The sequence below is a fragment of the Balaenoptera borealis genome (assembly GCF_965194805.1).
Source record: "Balaenoptera borealis genome assembly, chromosome: 17".
NCBI lineage: Eukaryota > Metazoa > Chordata > Mammalia > Artiodactyla > Balaenopteridae > Balaenoptera > Balaenoptera borealis.
This window is the reverse complement of record NC_138876.1, coordinates 34703040-34728812: the sequence shown is the minus strand read 5'-3', so window position 1 is coordinate 34728812 and position 25773 is coordinate 34703040. Positions and strand designations below refer to the sequence as shown.

At 39.9% G+C, this 25773-nt stretch overlaps 1 protein-coding gene across 9 annotated transcripts in view; it reads right to left on the bottom strand.

Moving 5' to 3' along the window:
* The window catches only part of NCALD (neurocalcin delta), a 435622-nt gene that overhangs the window by 56297 nt on the left and 353552 nt on the right, over positions 1-25773 (bottom strand). Inside the window, exon 1 of one of the 9 annotated variants that reach the window (XM_082364496.1) lies at positions 22747-22930. The exons of 6 other annotated variants lie outside the window; for them this stretch is intronic. The gene's annotated coding sequence lies outside the window, so the exon portion shown is untranslated. Of the gene's footprint in view, positions 1-6333; positions 6439-22004; positions 22662-22746; positions 22931-25773 lie in introns of those variants that run through there. 2 more of the 9 variants (XM_082364497.1, XM_082364498.1) reach the window with 2 other exon arrangements.

The following is a 25773-nucleotide window of genomic DNA, read 5'->3' as shown; positions in this document are numbered from 1 at the left end:
AAATAAACACCACCCACTATAAAAGAGTCGAAGAAAATATCCCATTCTTGCTCCATCTCCCTTCTCCCTTTAAACTTACAGAGCCTGTGGTTACAAAACCTACTTGGGGGCAGCCTTTACTGTCATATGCCAAGATTTTCAGGAAGGATCAGACTAGATACTGAAGGGCCTACTAGACCATTAATAGCTGGGACTAATTCCTAAGGAGATCATTAAGAACATATTTTATATTTGTGGAGAGTTTAATTTTTGCAAACTATTACATTTCCATGACTGTTTTGAAGTAAGATGGGCAGGATTATTATGAGGTCATTTTGGAAGGCAGTTATGCTCACCACTATACTACCAACGCTGCACTATGAGATCATTTTGGATAGGTGAAAAAGAAAGACACCAAGTTAGGACAATCACTCACATCTCCTGATTCTTAGTCCTGTACAAAATCACCTCAGAAATCACTTCTCTCCAACAAGAGTGGGTCACTTGAGTACTTAATTCTGAACACCCAAGGCGCTACCTGTGGCAGCAACTGGAGTTTGGCATAACTAGATTTCATGCATTCACTCAATTAATAGTCATTCCACAAATAGGCAGTATTTGAGACCCAACTATGTGCCAGAGAGAAGAACAAGACAGGCATGGGCCCTGCCCTTGTACAGTTTACAGCCTCATCTTATGCCCCTACCTGAGTAGTAGGGACCTGGGAATGAGGCCACATCCCACAGAGGGTTCTACACACCCCTGAGAAGTGAGGAAGGGGCTTTAAGGCAGAAGCTCCAGGAGTTAAGAAGACAAAAGAGCCAGAGGAGTTGGAAATTCTTCCCAGGAAGAAAGGGTTCCATGATCAAATTAGTTTGGGAAACCCATCTTACCATATTTTCCTCTTAGAAATTTACAAGCAAATTAAAACTACCGAAAAGTTCTCCAATTAAGAAACATGCTTTCATTTACCCAGGAAGTCTGTTTACCATGGGGCATCCCATAGAACCATCCTTTTGTGGGTCTTGCTGTGAGAAATGCTAGTAAGTCCACAGTCTTAAAGCAGAGTCAGGGGGCTCTGATTTAGAAATCATATTTTCCCAGCAGCACACACGCTTGTCAGAATGGCCTGAGAAGATACTCACATCTGGGACCTTCCAGGCTTAAGCAAGTCTTAAATCAGGCAGAGACCAAGGCCCTGCTGGTTCCCAACAGTGAACTCTAGAAGGCTCTTCCTGAGACCACTTCCTTCAGCCTTGGGTACCTCCCTTGGTTTCTGGGTCATGGATTTTCTTGGGACTTGGCCCCATAGCCGCTGACTTGGTAGCTCTCTGTGCTCTCGGAGCCAAGTCTTGTGACAACCCCATTTGGCTTGCTGGTACCTGTTCTCATTCTTTAGTCCAAGGCTATAGCCTGACCCTACAGCTCTGAGGCCAAGGGGCTCCCTTGTAAGGTTTTGTCCACTCTTGCTTCTGAGTCAACATGTTAAGTCACCACCTGAAATCTAACCTTATATTTCCTTGTGAGGATTAGTTACCTTGAAGGAGAGGGTTATGGTCCATCCCCATTTTAACTAAGAGAACTTAACAGTGATCCAGTGACGCCCGCCGGAAAGGCCAGGGGCCTGATGATTGTATCACATATTATCTCATTTCGTTGCCCCAACAAATGATGAGGTAATTACAACTTTTACCTCTGTTTTCCAAATTAGGAAACTGATCCTTTGAGAGGTTGTAACTTGCCCAAGGTCACAGAGCTTAAGGGATAGAGCCAGGATTTGAACCCAAGAAGTCTGATCTCAGAGTACATGCTGCTCCGAGCCAATAAGCCTCCCTTGATTCCCCACCTCTTATCAAAGTCTACCTATTCACCTTCCAGAACCACTGCCCAGGAGCATGGTACTCCTGTGGGGTCGGGGTCTTGGGGCAGCCCAGGGTTCCCAGTACCACCCCTCCCTCACCAGTCTGGTCAGCACTCCATACCCTGGGTTTGCTCTCTTCTCCCTGTCCCTCTGTCAGAGTGATGTATTTCTACTAAAGTTAACCCTGTGCTAATGTTTCCTTTCTGGTAACAACATGCTTTAACCCAGGCTAAATGTACACTGTGATGGCAGGATGGTGGACACCTATGTGGGGAGACTGTTGAGTCGGGTTTGGAACTTAGCATCCCACGAACCCCTGCTCACTTTGCCTGGACCAGCATTCTCAATCCTCCCTGCACAGGAGCGCCATAGAAGCTTCTCTCTCTCTCTATCTAACAAAAAACATATGTCCAGGCCACAACCCAAACCAAATGACTCAGAATCCCTGGGAGTGGGACCCTAGCACTGGCATGATATTAAAGCTCTCTGGGTGATTTTATATGAGACTAGAGCTGAATACTCCTTTTTTAAACATAGAGTTAGCCATGTAAATAGAAACGCTGTGTCTAAATTTTGGTCTTTGTACATCCCACTGAAGCTGGTGAAAGATGACAAGTGTGCATACTCAGAGGAGGGAAGAGGTTTAAGAATCACGGGTCTGACTCTGATTACCACGTGCTCTTGGGCCAGAATCAACTTCTTTGTGGAGTTTGGTTTTCTTAGCCAGTAATGAGGGGTTAATGCTAACTTGCCTCGAAGGTGGGTAATGAGAAACGACTAACTCAGATGGCCATAAGGTACTACTTAGGCAAAGTTAAAATGCTTCTACGACAAGCAAGGGAATTTGAGTGATTTGCCTCTTAAATATTGTCAAGATAGCCCAATAATTGTAAATAAGGTGCCAGAGTGGACTGCAATGAAGCAGGCAGCATGGACCCCCTGATTACCTACAGATGGCTACTCTCTCCTCCCATTAATATCTTTCCTCTGGATAGCAATTTGAAAATAAATCAAAAGAAAAGAACATAATATCTTGAAGCTTCTTTGGCGCACTCCCACAAAGCCAATACTGTCGTGCTGACAAACTGTTTCCTGGAAACAGGTGTGCCTCAACTTAAAGAAGGTGGATCTACAATGAAAGATATAACCAAAGTGTTCTTCCACTTGAGAAATCTTTCTTGAAATAGGAACTTCCCTTGTGCATAGTTCATTAACTTATTACCCTTGGGAGAAAAAAATCAATTCAAAATGGAAATGTAACTCCGAAATGACCATGTTATCCAGTGGGGAAATATGCTTTAATTTACAAAACCTTTACAGTAACTCACGATATTTGAAGTGAGGTTTATTCCCATGAAGCTATAAAGAGCTCTAAGAGAAAAAAGACATATTTAGACATACAGTGTTCAGCCCTTTCCAATCACCAGCTCATTTCATAACTGATGGAGAGCTTGGTCAGTGAGTCAGGGTGGAGGCACTCACCGCTGGGGATGTGAGGAGGTCTACCATAGCGCGTCAGTTCTGCTAGGCAAGCTCTCCCCTCCTGCCACTCCTAAGTGGCCAGCACCGAGGTTAGTCCCCTTTGAATAAGAACCATTTAACACTGACACCCCGCCCCTCACGCCATGGGTCTCTTATAAGCTGAGTGCTGTGCTAGGCTTGCTAAGGAAGGTGAAGATAATAGGGCAAGCCCCCTGCCCCTCTACTCTCATCAATTTATGGTGACCAGATACCCAAATTTGACAGCCTCGATCTTTTAGGAAGTGTCCCTAAATAAGCTTAGGGGTAGGACTGCCAGATAAAATATAGGATGCTTAGTTAAATCTGAATTTCATATAAACAACCAATAATGTTTTAGCATAAGTATGTCCCAAATACTTCATGGGATATACTTATACTGAAGAAAACTACTCGATGTTGGAAAGTTCAAATTTAACTGGGTGTCTTGTATTTTTATTTGCTAAATTTGACAACCTTACTTAAGGGATCTGTAGGGCCTGTTGTGAACTTTGTGAATTAGTCCCACCCTTAGGTTGCTCCTCACAAATAGGGAATTTGGAGTTGTTTTCTAGCTGTGGTAGTCATCACTGGGCTGATGACTTCCTATTTGCATCAGATCTCTCTGTGACCAACGGCATACAGCCATAAAAGGAGTTTTCAGTGATACTAGGTGGTCCTGTTGGGTTGAGGGTGCAGATTATGACTTCACAACTTAATAACCCCTGAAAGGAAGAATTGCCTTCAAGGCCTAAAGCAGTGCCCATGTTCTAGAATCACTTGTTAAATGCAAGGGCACAGAACTTGCCTCCTCAAGTCATGTGCTGACCAGCCACATGCTTGGCTGAAATTCCTGGTGTTGGGCAGTCTGTCCACAGCAAGAGATCCTTGGAGAGTGAGAGGATTAGTAAGTTCAGGTAGCTCTCAAGGTTTAGCTGGTGTAAGTTAAGAATCACCTAGGAAGTTCTGTAAAGAGGAAGACCCCAAGTCCCAGCCCTCCAGATTCTGATTCCAAAGTTCTGAATTCAGCCCCAGGAATCTGCATCTCAACCACAGGGCTGTGATTCTAACCCCCGTGGCTGGGGGGACTGTGTTTAGCACTTGCACCTCTCTCCTCAGGCTCCTGGGAAGATTCCAGCCAAGAGCCCCTGGGGGTCAGTTTGGGCTGGTGTTCCTCTCCACTGACCCAGCAGCTCAGATCCAGCTCTGGAATTTTGAAGAATGAGAAGACTTGAGCTGCTCTTCCTGTGTGATCTTCATGCAGTCATCTCTCTCCTGATGTCTCCGGCCCTGATTACTGCAAGGGCTGCCAAAAATTGTGTCCCTTTTTGCCAGTCACTTTACACTGTTAGCATTCCCAGACCCTGTTTTCCTATTAGCATGGCCTGGCGTTTTACTGATGGTTGCCAAGGCAGCTCCTGAGTCAGACAACTGGCAACACCCTGCTTTATACACCTCACATTTAACACCGGACAGCTGAGGGGCCGCACAACTTTACTCTTAAAAACAAACCCAGATCGATGCTGAGAAGTTGGTGTGTGCTGGATGTGCCCCTTGAGTCAGAGTCTCTGCCACGGGGAACAGCACATCCGCCAGACAATCTTGTGTTATGGACAAATAAAAGGAACCTGCTGAGATGTCTTTGGTGACATTCTAAATCCTGCAATGAATTATCCCCAAAGACAAGAGATGGATCGTGTGTGCAATGCATGATGGAACAGAAAATGGCTGAAATGGAAAGAGTAAGTGGCCTGCAATCTAAAACAGCTCCCTTCGCTTACCGGGGACAATTTCCAGTTCAGATGGAAACTTAACTCTAGTTTCAGAAAAGGCAAACCCCATCTCTTCTTGAATGTTTCATTCATTCTTTCACTCAGCTGACAAATATGTACAGAGCACCTGCTATGTGGGTAGAATAACACATCTCAAAATTGAAAGCCTCATGTTAACTAACCAGGAATCAAGAGCCTACTTGCTTCTGACAACTAGTAGTTTTTAATTAAGTAACCAGATATAGGAGGTGAGGCCCTCAGACCTCTGGGGAGGACTTTCAGGTGGCGACTGGAATCAGAGGCATTTGAGTGAGGCAGTTCTGCCAGAAAACCACATGAACGGCAGAGATGTGTAACTTCAGCTCTGCACTTCACCAATTTCCAGCAGGCTTCAGGAGCCCAACGATGATGGAAAAGCTCCATTTTAAGCCATCTGGGGTTTCATGTTGTTTCTGTGAAGTGAGGGCTCAACACAATTCATGATACTTAATACAAATGTAAGCAGATCCTTTAATATAAATGTGCAAAGAACATTGATATAGGTTTTAAGTCATGATTGTAAAGTACCATGAAGGAGCCTTTATGAACACCTATGGAATTGAGGCACCAGCGTTTCTGCTAAAACAAAACATTAGACCTGCATTCACTGAACTGGCAAAGTTGAAGAACCCTCTAATCAGACTGCCACTCAGAACAAAAGAACACAGCAAAGATTAGAGATTGAACTTGGATGAATCAAAAATCTACAGCCCTCTGGGAACAACGTCCATCATTCCTCCCAAAAAGCCATGCCCCAGTTTGTCTTCGAGCCTTTCCCCATACTGCTCTTTCTGCCTGAAACAACATTCCAGAGCTTCTCCTGACTAATGAGCAGGTCAGTGGCCTCATTTTCAGCAAGGAAGGTCAACACACCTGTTTCCAAGGTCAACATCAAGCTTGTTCATTCCCTTGTTTATGCATTCAGTTGCTTGGTTAATCGATCTGTATTGGGCATTTAATGCACGCCAGCCCCTATGGAGTGCAGCAAGGATGCAGACCTGAAATAAGGCACCTCATTCACCTTCAGGGAGCTTAGAGTTTAGTGGAAGAGACAAGTAGGATATTGTAGAGCTGTGGGGTTGGTGTTATAATTGGGGTTTGTATCATGCAGGAGTACTGGGGAAGTTAGCAAGCCTTCCTAGAGGAGGTGGGGCCTGACTGGTGTCCTGAAGGATGAGGCAGTACCTGTTGGAGGCAGATATTATGGGTCTGGTGATGGAGTTGGCTCATGTGATCCATCCTCTCACTCTTTGCTCTCTTTGTAAAAATGATCCATGTTGATCATATGGTCAACCAGCATTGGGAGTGCTGTCCAGGGCCATGAAAGAAAGAGAAATGGCCTTGTGGTGAGTAAGACATGTGCCACGGCCTCATGCCAATCATGGACTAACACACTGGGACAGCCACTCTGAATGGTAGTACAATCTCACTTTAAGATGGCAGACTAAGCTTGCAAGTTTACCTATCCTACCTCTATTTTTCAATTAGGAAGGCAAAAGGAAGATCTACAAGGACTTAGCCCTTCTTCTGCCATTTTGAAAAAATAATTAAAACATATACTCTAGCAAAATTGAAAATGAATCCAAGAAATAGGAAGACCTGGAAACAATGGAAATAATCCAGTTCAGATAGAAAGAAATCCTAGTGGAACAGCTTATATTTAGTCCAAATTACAATAGTGGGACAGAATGCTTGGTGAAAAACATCTTCAACAGAGCAAAAGGTTATGATGATTAAACTGGATACCTAAGAATCAGGAAGTTAAAAAAAAAAGAATCAAGAAGTAAACCACGACATGCCACATATGTACTGAAGACTCAAGTTTCTCCAGGTCAACCAGAGAAGAAAAAGATAATTAGAAACTCTAGAAAGATAAATATACATAAAAGGCAATCATGGTCTAAATATGAAGCAAGCTAAAATACAGTTTGTATTTAAACAATTAATGGAATATAAAAACCACTGGTAATTGTAAATATTTATGCACCCAACATAGGAGCACCTCAATACATAAGGCAAATGCTAACAGCCATAAAAGGGGAAATCGACAGTAACACAATAATAGTAGGGGACTTTAACACCCCACTTTCACCAATGCACAGATCATCCAAAATGAAAGTAAATAAGGAAACACAAGCTTTAAATGATACATAAACAAGATGGACTTAACTGATATTTATAGGACATTCCATCCAAAAACAACAGAATACACTTTCTTCTCAAGTGCACATGGAACATTCTCCAGGATAGATCATATCTTGGGTCACAAATCAAGCCTTGGTAAATTTGAGAAAATTGAAATCATATCAAGTATCTTTTCTGACTACAAGGCTGAGACTAGATATCAATTACAGGAAAAAAACTGTAAAAAATACAAACACATGGAGGCTAAACAATTTGCTACTAAATAAACAAGAGATCACCAAAGAAAAAGAGGAAAACAAGAAATACCTAGAAACTAATGACAATGAAAACACGATGACCCAAAACCTATGGGATGCAGCAAAAGCAGTTCTAAAAGGGAAGTTTATAGCAATACAATCCTACCTCAAGAAACAAGAAAAATCTCAAATAAACAATCTAACCTTACACCTAAAGCAATTAGAGAAAGAAGAAGAAGAACAACAAAAAAACCCCCAAAGTTAGCAGAAGGAAAGAAATCATAAAGATCAGATCAGAAATCAATGAAAAAGAAATGAAGAAAACAATAGCGAAGATGAATAAAACTAAAAGTTGGTTCTTTGAGAAGATAAACAAAATTGATAAGCCAGACTCATCAAGAAAAAAAGGGAGAAGACTCAAATCAATAGAATTAGAAATGAAAAAGGAGAAGTAACAACTGACACTGCAGAAATACAAAGGATCATGAGAGATTACTACAAGCAACTATATGCCAATAAAATGGACAATCTGGAAGAAATGGACAAATTCTTAGAAAAGCACAACCTTCCAAGACTGACCCAGGAAGAAATAGAAAATATAAACAGACCAATCACAAGCACTGAAATTGAGATTGTGATTAAAAATTTCCCAACAAACAAAAACCCAGGACAAGATGGATTCACAGGCAAATTCTATCAAACATTTAGAGAAGAGCTAACACCTATCCTTCTCAAACTCTTTCAAAATATAGCAGAGAGAGGAACACTCCCAAACTCATTCTACAAGGCCACCATCACCCTGATACCAAAACCAGACAAAGATGTCACAAAAAAAGAAAGTACAGGCCAATATCACTGATGAACATAGATGCAAAAATCCTCAACAAAACACTAGCAAACAGAATCCAGCAGCACATTAAAAGAATCATACACCATGATCAAGTGGGGCTTATCCCAGGAATGCAAGGATTCTTCAATATATGCAAATCAATCAATGTGATACACTGTATTAACAAACTGAAGGATAAAAACCATATGATAATCTCAGTAGATGCAGAACAAGCTTTCAACAAAATTCAACACCTATTTATGATAAACACTCTCCAGAAAGTAGGCATAGAGGGAACTTACCTCAACAGAATGAAGGCCATATATGACAAACCCACAGCCAACATCATTCTCAATGGTGAAAAACTGAAACCATTTCCTCTAAGATCAGGAAAAAGACAAGGTTGCCCACCCTCACCACTATTGTTCAACATAGTTTTGGAAGTTTTAGCCACAGCAATCAGAGATGAAAAAGAAATAAAAGGAATCCAAATCAGAAAAGAAGAAATAAAACTGTCACAGTTTGCAGATGACATGAAACTATACATAGAGAATCCTAAAGATGCTACCAGAAAACTACTAGAGCTAATCAATGAATTTGGTAAAGTAGCAGGATACAGAATTAATGCACAAAAATCTCTTGCATTCCTATACACTAATGACAAAATATCTGAAAGAGAAATGAAGGAAACACTCCCATTTACCATTGCAACAAAAAGAATAAAATACCAAGGAAGAAACCTACCTAAGAAGACAGAAGACCTGTATGCAGAAAACTGTAAGACACTGATGAGAGAAATTAAAGACGATACAAACAGATGGAGAGATATACCATGTTCTTGGAAAGGAAGAATCTACATTGTGAAAATGACTACACTACCCAAAGCAATCTGCAGAGTCAATGCGATCCCTGTCAAGCTACCAATGGCATTTTTCACAGAATTAGAACAAAAAATTTCACAATTTGTATGGAAACACAAAAGACCCCGAATAGCCAAAGCAATCTTGAGAAAGAAAAATGGAGTTGGAGGAATCAGGCGCCCAGACTTCAGACTATATTACAAAGCTATAGTAATCAAGACAGTATGGTACTGGCACAAAAATAGAAATATAGATCAATGCAACAGTATAGAGAGCCGAGAGATAAACCCACGCACATATGGTCACCTTATCTTTCATAAAGGAGGCAAGAATATACAATGGAGAGAAGACAGCCTCTTCAATAAGTGGTGCTGGGAAAACTGGACAGCTACATGTAAAAGATGAAATTAGAACACTTCCGAACACCATACACAAAAATAAACTCAAAATGGATTAAAGACCTAAATGTAAGGTCAGACACTATCAAACTCTTAGAGGAAAACATAGGCAGAACACTCTATGACATAAATCACAGCAAGATCCTTTTTGACCCACCTCCTAGAGAAATGGAAATTAAACAAATGGGACCTAATGAAACTTAAAAGCTTTTGCACAGCAAAGGAAACCATAAACAAGATGAAAAGACAAACCTCAGAATGGGAGAAAATACTTGCAAACGAAACAACTGACAAAGGATTAATCTCCAAAATTTACAAGCAGCTCGTGTAGCGCAATATCAAAAAAACAAACAACCCAATCCAAAAATGGGCAGAAGACCTAAATAGACATTTCTCCAAAGGAGATATACAGATTGCCAGCAAACACATGAAAGTGTGTTCAACATCACCAATCATTAGAGAAATGCAAATGAAAGCTACAATGAGATATCACCTCACACCAGTCAGAACAGCCATCATCAAAAAATCTACAAACAATGAATGCTGGAGAGGGTGTGGAGAAAAGGGAACCCTCTTGCACTGTTGGTGGGAATGTAAATTGATACAGCCACTATGAAGAACAGTATGGAGGTTCTTTAAAAAACTAAAAATAGAACCACCATATGACCCAGCAATCCCACTACTGGGCATATACCCTGAGAAAACCATAATTCAAATAGAGACATGTACCACAGTGTTCATTGCGGCACTATTTACAATAGCCAGGACATGGAAGCAACCTAAGTGTCCATCAACAGATGAATGATAAAGAATATGTGGCACATATATACAATAGAATATTACTCAGCCATAAAAAGAAACAAAATTGAGTTATTTGTAGTGAGGTGGATGGACCTAGAGTCTGTCATACAGAGTGAAGTAAGTCAGAAAGAGAAAAACAAATACCGTATGGTAACACATATACATAGAATCTAAAAAAAAAAAAAAAAAAGTTTCTAATGAACCTGAGGCAGGACAGGAATAAAGACGCAGATGTAGAGAATGGACTTGCAGACACGGGGAGGGGGAAGGGTAAGCTGGGACCAAGTGAGAGAGCAGCATTGACATATATACACTACCAAATGTAAAATAGATAGCTAGTGGGAAGCAGCTGCATAGCACAGGGAGATCAGCTCGTGCTTTATGACCACCTAGAGGGGTGGGATAAGGACGGTGGGAGGGAGACACAAGAGGGAGGCGATATGGGGATATATGTATACATATAGCTGATTAACTTTGTCATACAGCAGCAACTAACACACCATTGTAAAGCAATTATACTCTAATAAAGATGTTAACAAATAAATAAATAAATAAAATGTCATTAAAAAAAAACCCCACTGGTGTCTGAAGTAATTAAAGTTAAACCTCTATGGTCAAGGGAGAGGGTCAATAAATATAGTGAATTCCTCTAAATTCTCTGTGAGTTCTAGGCCACTGGGTAAAGTAACTGCTTCCCTACTGTATGATTTAGTTTTCCTTTTGAAAGTGGTTCTGACTTTAGGAACTATAATCCTTACATATTAACTTTTTAATCTACTTTTTCCCCAGGAGACCATTCCTAAAGGTGATCTCTGGTTAAAAACTTTTTATTTCCCCAAAGGTATTTTTGATTATCCCTGATATTTTCTGATCTTTATGAGATTGTAAATTAAGCTTTACTAACTGAAAATATAAACCCATACCCATTAAGAAACAATTAGTTTTTAAGAAACATTGATTCCTCAACCTCTTACTGTTCGATTGAATTTCAATTTTTAATTGGCAATTTAATTTAGTTAAAACTCGTTAATTCCTGCTTTAAAGAAACAGTTATCTGAAGTTCAAATGCTTGAGTTCATTTCAGGGTTCTTTTTCTTCTGTTGAAGTGAAGTAAAATGAAATATAATGCTTTTTAATTTAAAAATATTAATAGTGGCTATTTTAGGCAGTAGAATATTAAAAGTGAGGTTTATTTTCTTCTTCATATTCTTCTGTATTTTCTGAATGTTCTATCATAAACATATATTTATTCTATACTTAAGTTTCTTAGAATAGAAAACTAATATAGGACTATTTGAGAATATTACTGGGACCAGAAAATCTCAGGTTCCATGGCTTTCCCTTTGACAAGCAAGGTGGCAAGCTAAGTGATTATATAAAAATTGTATTGAATATGGTTTAAGTAGGTGGGTTGAAAACATGTATGTCTGAAATCTCTGCATCGTGGAACTTTGTGTAAACTTTGCTCAGTGTAAACCTAAGAAATTTCCAATTATTTGGGGACTTTTAACAGGGAATTTATTTATTTATTTATTCGTTTACTTACTTACTTATTTATTTATTTATGGCTGCATTGGGTCTTCGTTACTGTGCACAGGCTTCCTCTAGTTGTGGCGAGCAGGGGCTACTCTCCCTTGCGGCACGCGGGCTTCTGATTGCAAAGCACGGGCTCTAGGTTCGAGGGCTTCAGTAGTTGTGGTACGCAGGCTCAGTAGTTGTGGCTCTCAGGCTCTAGAGCACAGGCTCAGTAGTTGTGGCCACATGGGCTTAGTTGCTCCACGGCATGTGGGATCTTCCTGGACCAGGGCTCGAACCCGTGTCCCCTGCATTGGCAGGCAGATTCTTAACCACTGTGCCACCAGGGAAGTCCTAACAGGGACTTTATTAATTGAAGACTTCATACAAAAGAAAGAGGAATCATAGGTTTATTTCAAACTTCCTTAAAATGTCCCTGTTTAAAGAAAGTAGAATGATGGTTGCCAGGCCCTGAGGCGGGGGCTGGGGGTAGGGGGGAGAAGGATGGAGAGTTAGTGTTTAATGGATACAGAGTTTTGGTTTGGGAAGATGAAAAAGTTCTGGAGATGTGTGGTAGTGATGGTTGCACGACAATGTGAATGTACTTAACGCCACTGAATTGTACACTTACAATGGTTAAAATGGTTAATTTTATGTTATGTATATTTTACCACACTAAAAAGTCCCTGTTTCTTAAATCTAGATATGATTTAACACGATTTCATGAGACCTCTCCTTTGTTTACAGTATCCCCAAATCAGCATCTTTTTGTCAACCCATAGCATAACTAAATTTTGCACCTTTAACAAAGTAATCCTCTTGGTGACACTGTTGATGGAGCAGTTAGGCCTTTTGGTCAGTCTTGGTATTAATCCCTAGCCTGTTTTGAGGGCACGAGGAGGAAGAGAATTCTTTTCTGAAGAGCAATGGATTGGGTTTTTAAAGCTGGAAGTTGGCCAGCAATTTGGAGGTGAGCATAGCAGATTCTAGTGACAGTTACTTTTATATACAAAACGGAATTTGGACCAGAGGTTGCATCTTTCTTAAATAGCTTCTATTTTGTGAAAACATCCTTGGGATATGCCAGAAAATAATTTCATGAAAACTATAACTTCCACTTAAATTTCTGTTCAAGCTCTCTATAAAGAAAACCCCCAAGAGAGTGAATGGTTTGCTTTAACTACCCTCAGCAGTTGGCCTTATAAGAGAGCTCAGGCTCACCAAGTGTTCCATGGCCATTCAGGAGTGAATGGCCAGGAGGTAGCAAGGAACATCAACGTGGGCAATGGCCTCAGGAAATAGAAATCGATTTCCAATCTGCATGGCTGCCAGGAGCTATGGTGAGTGATGGTCTGTGTACAAGTGTAAAGCACACCTTTACTCTCCATCAGAGACTGAGACAAGTACTCCTCTCAACTGGCTTAAAATCTTTATGTGATTGGAGATTTTAAAATTATATCACAGATTCAATTCCCATGAGGCATTGGACTTTAGATACAGTACTAACCTGCATGGTGCTGTGGTGAAGTCATCATCAATATCAACGTGTGACCTTAGATATCACCAGAAGGATTAACCAGTGGTGTTTCTGTTAAGTACACAGGCATTTATTTTCTAACATTCTTTTTACTGTACATAACTATTATACACACTTTGGCATGTATAACTTACAAATATGTTTCTTGAGAATGGGATGTTCTGATTAAGAATATTCTGATAGCTGCCAAACACATATATTGATGGCCAGTTTTCAAAGAGTTGAGATACAATGAAATGTACTACCAACTTAAAATTAAAACTTCACTGAACCATAGTTAAGTCTTTCACTGATGACTTAATCAAAAGATTTATCAGAATAACGGTGCAATGTCCCAGGGGGTTCACAATGAATATCAATTATCATTATAGTATAGTTCTACAGAAAACGTTATGAAGGTTTGAATTTTCAGTTGGTTTGGGTTTTATGTGAATGTGACTTTGTTAAATAGTAGATTATATTCTTTTAAAATATGAAGTTAACATAGCTCTCCATACAGATATCACCCAGCTAAAGTTAAAAGCCATTTACACAGTATTGAGGGCAGAAAAGAATTCACATTTTTTTTAATTTAAGAAGTTAGAACTTTTGTATGAGAAAAATGGAGGAAAAGGAATCATTTAGCACATATTCGTAATTAAAATAAGCTGTCTAAAGCAAAAGGAAACAGGGTTATTAAACTATTATAATACCACTTGACACATGTATCACTTACCTGCTCCCAAACTTTCACTAGCTTCTTGCTGTCAGATCAAATCCAGTTTTTTAAAATTATTATTTATTTGTTTGTTTATTTTTGGCTGCGTTGGGTCTTCGTTGCTGCACGCGGGCTTTCTTTAGTTGCGGCGAGCGGGGGCTACTCTTTGTTGCAGTGTGCGGGCTTCTCATTGTGGTGGCTTCTCTTGTTGCAGAGCACAGGCTCTAGGCACACGGGCTTCAGTAGTTGTGGTGCGTGGGCTCAGTAGTTGTGGTGCACGGGCTTAGCTGCTCTGTGGCATGTAGGATCTTCCTGGACCAGGGCTCGAACCCATGTCCCCTGCAGTGGCAGGTGGATTCTTAACCACTTCGTCACCAGGGAAGTCCCCAGTTTGTTTTAAATTGATAAATTCTAGGTCCTCCACAGACCCACCTTACAGGTTGTACATTTTGTTTTTTCCCAGCCATTTTCTTGATCTCAGATGGGTGAGTGTCTACTTCTGTTACTAGGAATGTACTTATGATGTTTCTTATTCATGAGCAATCCTTTCACTCCTGGTCATGCCAAATATTCTGTATCTTTTGAAGCCCAACTCAAAGTTCACTTCCCCTCTGAAGTCATCTCAATGCCATATACCCTTTCATAGTTAATGTATTCATTAACCACCTACCACAGATTTAATAAGTGGTTACTATGTGTCCAGTGCTACACTAGGCACTATAAGAAGTTGTACCCAGCGTGGAAGACAAAGCTCTGGACCTCAGTTGCATATGCTGTCCGGCCTCCCCAACTAGACTGTAACCCTTTCAAAGACTGGCTGGTCCTATGTTACCCTCGTAGTATCCTACTTAGCTGGGACATTTTGGGTGAGGTGAGACATGTGTTGGTCACTAAAAGGTCTAGGTGACTGGACCACATCTGCCTGGTGTTAGTGGTGAGCAAATGAGAGACAACTGGAGGAACCTTACCAGTCCTTGGACACAAAGGAAATCTTTTCATAGGTGCTCAACAACAGGGCCCACTATATGGAATTAATACATGTTGAATGAATACAGCAAAAGTGAACAAACCAATTAGCCTTCTTAAAGGGAAGGTGGGAAGACCCTCAGGATAGGGTGACGTTTAAGCAAGAAGAAAGTCAGGGGTATTGATTTCTCTGCAGCAGAAGAGACAGAGATGCTTCCTTGAGTCAGGACCTAAGGACTACATTTCTGAGTATTTCAAATACTCGGTTTGACCAACACATGGAGCCGCAAGCCAGTGGGACAGCTGCCATTTTGGCAGCTTTACTAAAAGAAAAAAAGACTTTGCTGAATGAGCTAAATCTTACCTGGCCGAGAGAAATCCCCTAGCTTTACTATAAATCATTAGAGCAGAAAAATAGGTTTAGAAGCATTGGAAATGGGCCAAAAGAGAGTGTCAAGGAGACAGCAGGATCTAACAATAGAAAACTAGGCAGCAGATTAGACAGAGTAGGTGTGAGAGAGACAAAAGCAGATACAGAGACTAACCAGTGACCAAGGGAAAATGGCACAAGTACTGCTATCTACACAGGAATCTCCTGTCGAGAGGGTCCCAGCCAGGAGGAGGCAACGAGGGAGATTTCACTAATGCATACAGTCCATCGCAGTGTAGCCCAAATCTTCTCCTAGAACCAGCAATAGCATTACTATGTAGGGACTCTCTTCCAAATTTATGAACAGGATATGTACCCAAAGCCCATTTGTAATTTAATTGGTAACTGAAATATATTTTCCTCCAGAAATTATTTTAATTAGGTTAGATACTTATGCCAAATCCCCAAAACCTATTTAATCTACATGTACTTACAGTTTAGTCCTTTACACAGGTATTTTAGTAATTTCTAATTACCCCATACATTCCAGTTACTCTGGTTGCCTAAGAAATAATTCTAAAATTTATGGACTTAAAACAACAACAATTTTTATTTTGCACATGAATCTGCAATTTAGGGCGTGGCTCAGCAGGGACAGTTCATCTCTGGTTCACTTGGCATCAGGAAGGGTAAGGGGGACCTGGGGCTGGGGCCTGGAATCCTCGGAAGGCTTGCCCACTCACATTTCTGGCAGTTGATGCTGGTTGTCTGGCTGAGATCCTAGCTGGAGGTGTTGGCTGAAACCTACATATGGCCCCCCTATATGGTCTGGGCTTCCTCATGGTGGCTGGTTTCCAAGGGCAAATGTCATGTGTAAGAGAAACAAAGAATAGCCGAGAGAAAAAAAAAATTGAATTCTTTTTCAAATCCAGCCTTGGAAGTCATCTAGCATTGTTCTCACTGTGCTCTATCAGTTGGACCAATCACAAAGCTCATGTGGGTTCAAGGGGAAGGCAATAGACTCCACCTCTTGAGGGAGAGTAGCAATATTCCAGAAGAGCAAGGGGGAGTAGATATAATTGGAGAGAAATTATAAATTGAGAATTGGAGAGATATAGATATAATTGGAGAGAAATTATAGATATAATTGGAGAGAAATTATAAATTATAAATTGGAGAGAAATTGGAGAGAAATTTAAAAATAGCATCCCACAATAGTGTACAATCTGCCACAACATATAACATTACTTCTAGAAAAAATATTTTTTCTAGAAAAAATATTCCAGCTTAAAAGGTAATACAGCATAGTGACTCTAGAGCCAAATTCCCAGAGCTCTGTTATATACTTGTGTGATGCTGGACAATGTGCTCAAGCTCTCTGTTCCTTAGTTTCCTCATTTATAAAATTGGGATGTTGTGAAGAAAAAACAATAGTTATTTTGAAAAAAGCTTAGAAGACTATCTAGCTCTCTAAGTGTCAGCTGTTCTCATGACACCAGGGATACACGTCCTCCAACTTCGGCAGTGGTACTTCCTGGTTCCTGGGGGGACAGTGGTGGTGGCAGCACTACCAGGGGTAGAAAATGAATGATAACAGTTCACATTATTGAGTACCTAATACCTGTCAGTTACCATGCCAAGTAAACTGACTTAAAAATCTATAAGGTAGGTACTAATATTATCCAGGTAATAAAACTGTGACTTTGGTAACTTGCCCAAAGTGACACCTGCAAGTGGTAGAGACGGGATTTGTCCCCAGATCAGTTTAACTAGATGGAAGGAGCCTGAATCCCTGGATTACTGCATGGAGCAGAGCCTGTCTCCCAAATCTGATTTGTGGCTGAGTGAAAAAGGAACAGTACTGTATTATGCCGTTGGGATTTGGGGTTATTTATTAGAGCGGTGAACCTATCTTGACTGGGGGAGTACAGGGAAGATGGGATTGATATGCTTGAGCACAACTAACTTAATGATTCCTTTCATAAGATGAAATGGCTCTTGTTATTTGCATAAGGCAGGGTATATGCATAAAAGAAAATTATTCTCTAGGTCAGTCCCTACCAGTCTCATATATCTTCTGAACAGGAGAGGACAAACAGCTTTTGGAAATAGGGCTGGGTGTACTGATCTGGAACCCTTGACACTGATATGAACAGACTGCTTACAAATTAGGCTGACTGTTCACCAGCTGAGGAATGCCTCTTCTAAGGTTTGACTCTGGTGTAAAATCTAATGGTTCCCAGGTTGTTTGCTTGTCTCTTTTGTTTTGATTTCTTTCCCTTATAGAGAAGATTCTCTTTTTGACTACGCTGGCCAGCACACCTGTGAGGGAGAAACCTTGGCTGCTGTTACACTTAGGTCTCTGGGCAGGTACCCCATATAGTTAGACTGTAAGTTCCATGATGGCAGAGACCTTGTCTGTCCTGTTCACCACAGCATCCCTAGTGTCTAGTCTAATGTCTGGCACACAGTAGGTGCTCAAAACTTATTAAATGCATGAAAGACTGAATGTTTGAATAAAAGCTCAAGCAAACAAAAGTCAGAAGTCTATAAAGTTAACTTGGGCTCTTTATGCCAGTGGCATATCCCTCAAAGACCACATGAGGGAGGAGCCCAAAATGCCTACTACGATACTGTGGATGCAGTAGCCCCTTGATAAAATGCTTGCTGATTGAGTGATGCTACCTAATGCTTCACCTTATCCATGGTAAAACGTGGGAAGGCACAGGATCAGATAACTATTGTGGGATGCTATTTTTAAATTTATCTCCAAGGATGTTGTAAATATGGCCGTCACAAAAGTGGTCGTGCTTTTAGTTGTATGAATCACACGAAAGTCTATGGGAGTCAGCAGAGCGTCAGCCAAAGAGTACAATACTCTTCTCAACATTCACCTCTCATGGGTAGGGTTTAAATTCATAAAAGTCAAGCAACTCTAGAATCATCCATAAAAGAATTCATCTTGGCATGAAAGCAGTTTGCAGTCTTTGGTTTTCTGCACTCACTGGAATTCAGAGATCAGAAAATACGGACAATCCTCCTTTTAGGACAGGCAGCAGCTGGACTATCTTTCAGACTAGAGATTTCTTTCTTGAAAATCAAATATAGAACTTGAGTGTGATGTAAGTATACTATGTTTTACATTAATGTAAACTAAAGTTTAAAGGGATGCTATGTCTCTAATTAAAGGCATTTACAGAAATATGTCCAAAAACTCCCTAAAGTTCACTGCAGAAATAAAAAGAACAGACTGTTTGTGGTTTGGAGTAGATGGCTCCGTTGGATTTAAATATTTATCATATAATTTTTGTATCGAAGTCTTAATGGGCACTAACTTTTATGGCATCACTTCTGGAAACAATAAAATATACTGCATTTTGGAATGCTATTTCTAGTTGATTTCCATCACAGGGTACCATTAAAATAACAGTGGATTTCATGAAAAATAATGGCACATTCCTTTCCAACTGGAGTCCGAGATTTTTGACTTTTTCCAAGTTTCTTTATCAAGGTGCCACAGACACTCAAAGCCCCTGAAGAAGGTGTTCTTTTCTAGTCCAAAGAATAAGAAATGTTTGGGAAAATCCTCTTTCGTAATTCCCCTGAGAACACATGAAGAAAAACTGCTAAGCTTCCATTTCAAATGTTAGGGATTTGGATTGAGTTTAAACACCAGCTTGTGCATAATGTCATAGCTCCAATTTTCTTATGCTGGGGTGATGGTGCTGATGTAATAGAAAGGATGCAAGGACTAAATGCAGAGCTGGAAAGGCAGCGATACACGACATCAGCCAAATAACTGCAAAGTCACTTAGTTAGCTGCAGAGGAAAATTAGGCAATATCTTCTGCTAGCTAAGAGTGACGTGGGAAATGAGACAATTCTTATATAAGTCACCCTAAACAATAATATTAATATTTCCTGTGTTGTTCTTGAATATCCAATAAGTCAAATAAGATTTTGCGTTCAGATTACTTGGGAAGTGTCTCCACTCCCCATTTCACTTTGAATGAATGTCTCCTGTTCCAGGGACCTCTGACAGGTGAACCAGCAGGCTCTATCAAGAGTAACTGAAATTTACATTACAATTGATCAATTTACGCATGTATGTGCTTTACATCAAACTGAAAAGTGACATAAATTCTTTAATGCTCATTTCAATTGTTGTGAGCACACAAAGTACCTTCTAGAATATTTCTTCAGCTACGATCTCATATGACATCCTGCATTCTTCATGAAAGTGCTACTTGCTTATTTTCTTTGACTGGATAAAGGTCCCTTTGTAAATAGCTATAGTCTTACTTCTATGGTCCATGGTTTTAACTTGCATAATTTGCGTTAACACTATAAGTTTTTCCTCTTAACCCCTGTCTAACTAGGTATGAGCTCAGTCCAAGTACACAAGCCTACTTATGGATTAAGGAGGAAAACAAAAGAAATTTACAATTTGGTAGCGATGTGGATACCACCCCTTTCACAGAGAAATTAGAGAATACTGTGAAATTCACACATTCAGAGAAAAAATCAGATGTGGTAGAGCTGAATGTGGAAATGGTGGTGTGGATTTTGTCCGGTGCAGTTCCAAGACCTTTTAGCATCACAAGCTTACATATCATTTAACTCAGGAGTGGAGGGAATTCATGGGATCCAGGAACTTGGATGGGAAAAATATTCTATCTTTAGTTTCACTAACCTCAAAGTAAAATTTAGATTAAAATGTAGAGCATAAACCACCGTACCTGTGGTTTTGTTGCCAAGAGAAATCACAGATATTCTCACATCACATTACAGTCACTGTAGCCATCTCGAAATACCTTTTATGTTCGTCACTACTTCAAAATTATGGTAGTTAATATAACTATGGTAGTAATTATAACTGCTGCTAATTTGTTTTATTTAATAGTGAATTATTGACAACACACACATCACAATTTTAAAAATTTGGTTAATGTATTTCAATAAAAGTAATTCCCTTTGTCATCCTGCATATTTTGTCATGCATTTAAAATCATCATTCTAAGAAGAACCTATAAGCTTCACCAGCCTGCCAAAGAGGTCCATGGCACCCAAAAGATTAAAATCCCTTGAAACTGTACATAAAGCATTTAATAATGCAACATCCAGGTTTCTAGAGTAAATCATTCCTTGCTAGTATCTTTTGAAGTTGAAGCAAACTTGACCTTGAAATCAACACAGTCTCATTGCTGTAAATAGATGATTCTGATGAGAGTCATTTTTTCCCCTTATTTTGCCATAAGAAAAGACCTGTAGATTCTAAAGTACTTCTGCCATCATAGCATAGGTTGCTTTCTTCTAATGATAAACTTTATCATTGTCATTTTGCCAATCAACACTAAAATATTCACTCATTTCGTATTGCTGAAATCCAGTCTGTTTTATTAGGGCACTGAATACAATCATTTTATAACTTTAAAACATAGAGAGAGCATCAAGAAAATCTTCACTACCTGGAAAAACTATAACGAAAATCCCTTATTTTGAGTAAAAGAAGCAAACATCAAAGTACCCCATCAAAGACCGCTTTTAAATGACAGTGCTACTGGCTACGGGTCCTACTCATGCTCACTTGAAATTCTGCAAATCAATTAACATTATTTCTAGGAGTGTTAAGAATAGGGCCTCTGAGTTATTATAATTATGAGATAAATTAAACAATGAGATAACGCCTCAGTAGATGTGCCTCGAGTGTAAGCACATTAAGACTTTTTGGAAAATCCTCCATGGAGACTCTGGCCAAAAATAGACATATCAAATGCCAGCAAGTTAAATGAATATTCACTCACTGAAAGCTATTGAGAAATTATTTATACACTCACAATTATTCACTTATTACTGAAGCTAAATACTGTTCAAAATGTTCATCTCCAAGAGTAAAATAAAGGTGATCAGAATTCAGAAACTAATAAAGAATATAGAAAAGAATAATATATTCTTGCTATATTGATATATAACTCACATACTGTAAAATTGATATGTAACTCACATACTATAAAATGTGTATTCTTCATTTACATAGTTAAACCATTATTTTTCTATTCATCAAAATAGTAGGTATATTACTTGTGCTGCTCTAAAATTTGCCTTTTTTTCCAGTTAAATTTGTAAGATTTAGATACCTGCTTATAAATCTAGGCTCGATCAACTTCAGTACCGGAGGTTTTTGTTGAATTACAAGCTACAAAAACCATCCAACTTGTGTGCAATAATGGAAAATTCAAAATTACTAAACTTGGGAAAGAAATGAACTACAACAACGCAAACCCCCCTCCCATTTGCAGTATATATTGTTATAGGAATAGAGATTAAAAGCTTTATTAATCACAGTTATCAAATTACTCATTCAAGATCTAGAGCGATTTTTAGTGGCTATTTATATCTGTTTGAATTAAAGTAGATCTACCAATGATAATTTAGTTTTAAGGCTACTGTTTTCTTCTCTAGGTAATTATTTCAATTTTTAAAGATAAAAATAGCTTACATGCCTCCTTAGTGAAGACCATCCAATGCTATTCTCTTCACAGCTGAATTTTCAGAGGAAGATACTGAAAATGTGCACTTTGCTCTAAGAACCAAAAAGCAACTGCATGAGCACATGTCAGAGGTTCCACCCCAACTTCCTTGGCATACTGCGGATTATTTTTCTCTAAACAGGAAGCTCTTGACAGTTTTCCCTGGTATTTTCAGAATACTTTATTTACTAGAAGAACCCCAACTTTTGTTTCAAAGTATAATGTTCTTTCCCGCCGTTCCTATTGTTGCTAATTACGAATGCTACAGACAAGACAGAAACCAAATACCAAACTACTCTCGGCTGATTCAGAATATGGTAGAAAATATAAAAAAAAAAAAAACAAAGTTAGCAACATATTGCAAGGCTATGCTGGAGTCTTTAAACCCAAAGCAATACTGAAGGGAGGATTCCTGGAATTCAACGGGGAATATTTGGCTCACGCTGCAAAACCTGTATCTCTAAATAATGTCATGTTAGCAAGTGTTGAACAGGAAAGGCGGTTATATTTTAACCTACTTCACAGAACATGAGTCCAAATTTAACCAAATGCCAGAGATTCCACCCAAAATTAACAACCAGAAGCTACTTCACATTTTTCTCCTGGTACAACAATAATTGTTCATGAAGACAAACTTGTAAGAGGTAAGAGAGAGGGGAAAACCACAATGATCTACAAACACATCTAACTATTGCATATAAAGCAAACTAATTACCTCACACAGAAGAAGTGCAGGATTTAACAGTCCATGCTCCGCAGCCCCTGGGACGCAGAAGCAGCAGCGGCAGCAGCGTTGAGAGCAGCAGCGGCGGCCAGCATCCACCAGATTCTCACAGGCCTTTGCCTGTGTGGACTCAGCCACAGACTCTGCCTCCGGCTGACGTCAAAGTCCCTGTCACATGGCCAGATGAAAGCCAAGAGAGCATTGGTTGTCGTAGCAACCACAGAACAGCTCTGAAATTATTTCAATGGGTCATCTGTCACTGTGATGTGTATGTGTTTGTGAGTGCATGTGAGTGAGTGTGTGTGTGTGTGTGTGTGTGTGTGTGTGTGTGCATGCACATACCCCACAACCATCACGGACAGCTACCCAGCAACCTCACCCCTTGAAGTGGTGACTAAAGAGTGCCTACGACTTTCCTCTTCAAGGCTGTTCCTTACAGTTTCTGGCAAGAAAATGCATGCCCCTCTGAAGTTCCCATTGGTCTCACTGTCACCAGCATGAAGTTTGTGTCTCTCTCTGTAGAACAGAAGGAAAGAACTAAGAAATTCTGGGGGTAGTATTCCAAGCTAATTAAATCTATTTGTAAGTAAATGGATAAAAACAGAAGCTCAAGGGGAACTGGAAGAAAAGATATTTTTAAAATGATATAAGAATCCACATCAATGTACTGAGACCAGGCTAGTAATGGAAAGAAAGAGAAGAAACATGGGGCGTGGTGGCCCTGAGTCAGATGAGAGTCTAATGAGCCTCACATCAACTAGGATGGGGAATCAGGTGAGATGAATTCAGGATCCCTGCATTGCAAAATGTCTATGCAAGGATGAACGACCAAAAGAGTTTCAAAACAGTGCTACTTTAAAATACTTTACATTTTAAACTTTTTTGGATTTTTACTTTGGGGGTCACCATACAGGTGCCAAATCCTCCCCTTCTAAATGCTCTTGTGCACATCCCTTTGGGACTCAGCATGGAGTAAATGGGTGTCCCCAAACACAAACTTCAGTGAAAGCCTAGGACAGCAGAATAAAAGGAAGGGCCGGCACATATTCTAACTTCAGCTTCATTTCCTTTAGGACAACCCTACCTTACTTCTAACTCCACACCGTGCTTATTTCCTAGTTCATTCTCCCTCTTAATTAATAGGAAGTCCATTAAATAAGATGAAATAAAATGCAGAGGAAGGTACTCTGAAAAATACATCCATTGAAACATATACCATTCAAAGGGGAAAGAGGTTAAAAGGCAGGGAGAAGAGATTGCTCTCAAAATCCTAAGGACCTTCCCATGCTCAAGTTATCAGGATTTCTTCTGGCTGGCTTCTGCTGGCTTCTTTAAAAAGAATAAAAGTAGCTCTAGGGTGCTACAAAATATAAATGGAAACTAAACCAGCTGAGCAGACTACATTTATGTCACTGCAAAAGAATGAAATTTCTGCAGTTAGAGTCAGGAATTACTTCCAGCACAGTAAGACTAATGTTCAAACTGACCATAGAATCCCCCTATTCCATCTTCCTCTCCCTTCACTTCTGTCCCAGCCCCACCTGGGAGAAAAGATACATTTTTATTTGCAAAGTTATTTTCCTGATGCTATCAGCTATAGCACTGCAAAAGTAAAATCAAAGTGCAATGCTATAATGAATGCTCCCCCCTTTAATTTCAGATTAATGATAGCTAGGAATTTACCTGTTAGCACAAGGACAATTGGCTCATTGAATCCAATGTCTATCTAAATGGGTCAGGATGTCACACCAGTGGTAGATTTCAGCAACAGTCACAATTCACAAATATGTAATTTGTTCAGGTTATAGTTCTGGTTCTCTGTCAGAAATGTACATCACAGCAATGAGGGGAATGGGAAGAAAGGAGAGAAAGCATTTCCTTCTAGACTTCCAGGGCCCCATGTTCTCTGAGCTGCCTGCTTTACCAGCTCTTTGACTCCAAATCCATGGCTGCCTGATCATCTCTTCCTCTTTATGCAGTGAAACTGCAGTACCACAGTTTGCCAATAGGTGATGTCCTCTGAAACAAGAAGTTATCAGTTCTAAAAATTCCTAAAATTCTGGCCTTAAATTAGTTTAAAATTCAACAAATACTAACACCTTTTTATTTTGAATCTTCTATCATTTTTAAGACTAAATAGAGGGGGATCTTCAAGATGGCGGAGGAGTAAGACGTGGAGATCACCTTCCTCCCCACAAGTACAACAAAAATACACCTACATGTGGAACAAATCCTACAGAACACCTCCTGAACACTGGCAGAAGACCCAGACTTCCCAAAAGATGCCTGAAGGCGACCTACACACAGAGCAGGGCCAAAACCAAAGCTGAAGCCCAGGAGCTGTGCAAACAAAGAAGAGAAAGGGAAATTTCTCCGTGCAGCCTCAGGAGCAGCAGATTAAATCCCCACAATCAACTTGATGTACCTGCATCTGTGGAATACCTGAATAGAATATGAATCATCGCAAAACTGAGGTGGTGGACTTGGGGTTTGCTGTCTGCGACTAATTTGTTTCTAATTTTTATGTTTATCTTAGTTTACTTTTTAGCGCTTGTTATCATTGGAGATTTGTTTATTGGTTTGGTTGCTCTCTTCTTTTTTTAATTATTTTTTTTATTTTAATAAATTTTAAAAATGTTTTAAATTATTTTATTATTATTATAATTTTTCTTTCTTTTTTTCTCCCTTTTGTTCTGAGCCGTGTGGCTGACAGGGTCTTGATGCCCTGGCCTGATGTCACACCTGAGCCTCTGAGGTGGGGGAGCTGAGCTCAGGACATTGGTCCACCAGAGACCTCCCGGCCCCACGTACTACCAATCGGTGAGAGTCCTCCCAGAGATCTCCGTCTCAACGCTAAGTCCCAGATCCACCCAGTGGCCAGCAAGGTCCAGTGCTGGATGCCCCATGCCAAACAACTAGCAAGACAGGAACACAACCCCACCCATTAGCAGAGAGGCTGCCCCAAATCATACTAAGTTCACAGACACCCCAAAACACACCACCGGATGTGGCCCTGCC